The 894-nt window shown below is 57.5% G+C and overlaps 1 protein-coding gene across 4 annotated transcripts in view; it reads right to left on the bottom strand.

Annotated features, from left to right (window-relative positions):
• eps15 (epidermal growth factor receptor pathway substrate 15) overlaps positions 1-894 on the bottom strand; it is a 31,879-nt gene that overhangs the window by 28,038 nt on the left and 2,947 nt on the right. The gene's annotated exons all lie outside the window — the stretch shown is intronic.

Raw genomic sequence — 894 nt, 5'->3', positions numbered from 1 at the left:
GGGGAAGCAGTGCCCTGCCAAAACTGTTTACAGTGGAGGTGGGCAGCTGTTGACCTCAACTGGGGATATTGTTGGACGGTGGAAGGAATACTTCGAGGATCTCCTCAATCCCGGCGCCATGTCTTTCGATGAGGAAGCAGAGGCTGAGGGCTCAGAGGTGGACTCGTCCATCACCCAAGCTGAAGTCACTGAGGTAGTTAAGAAGCTCCTCGGTGGCAAGGCACCGGGGGTGGATGAGATCCGCCCTGAGTACCTTAAGTCTCTGGATGTTGTTGGGCTGTCTTGGTTGACACACCTCTGCAACATCGCATGGCGGTCGAGGACAGTGCCTCTGGACTTGCAGACCGGGGTGGCGGTCCCTCTTTTTAAGACGGGGGTCCAAAGGGTGTGTTCCAACTATAGGGGGATCACACTCCGGGGAAGTCTATGCCAAGGTACTGGACAGGAGAATTCGACCGATAGTCGAACCTCGGATTCAGGAGGAACAATGCGGTTTTCGTCCTGGCCGTGGAACACTGGACCAGCTCTATACCCTCTTCAGGGTGGCGGAGGGTTCATGGGAGTTTGCCCAACCAGTCCACATGTGCTTCGTGGATCTGGAGAAGGCATTCGACCGTGTCCCTCGCAGCGCCCTGTGGGGGGTGCGCCGGGAGTACGGGGTCCGGGGCCCTTTGCTAAGGGCCACCCGGTCCCTGTACGATCGGAGCAGGAGCTTGGTTCGCATCGCCGGTAGTAAGTCAGACTTGTTTCCAGTGCGTGTTGGACTCCGGCAGGGCTGCCCTTTGTCACCGGTTCTGTTCATTATTTTTATGGACAGAATTTCTAGGCGCAGCCAGGGGCCGGAGGGAGTCTGGTTTGGGGACCACAGGATCTCGTCTCTGCTTTTGGCAGACG

The sequence above is a fragment of the Monopterus albus genome, unplaced genomic scaffold (assembly GCF_001952655.1).
Source record: "Monopterus albus unplaced genomic scaffold, M_albus_1.0 scaffold129.1, whole genome shotgun sequence".
Lineage (NCBI taxonomy): Eukaryota > Metazoa > Chordata > Actinopteri > Synbranchiformes > Synbranchidae > Monopterus > Monopterus albus.
Note: the sequence above shows the minus strand (reverse complement) of the source record. Positions and strands in the feature narration are given on the sequence as shown.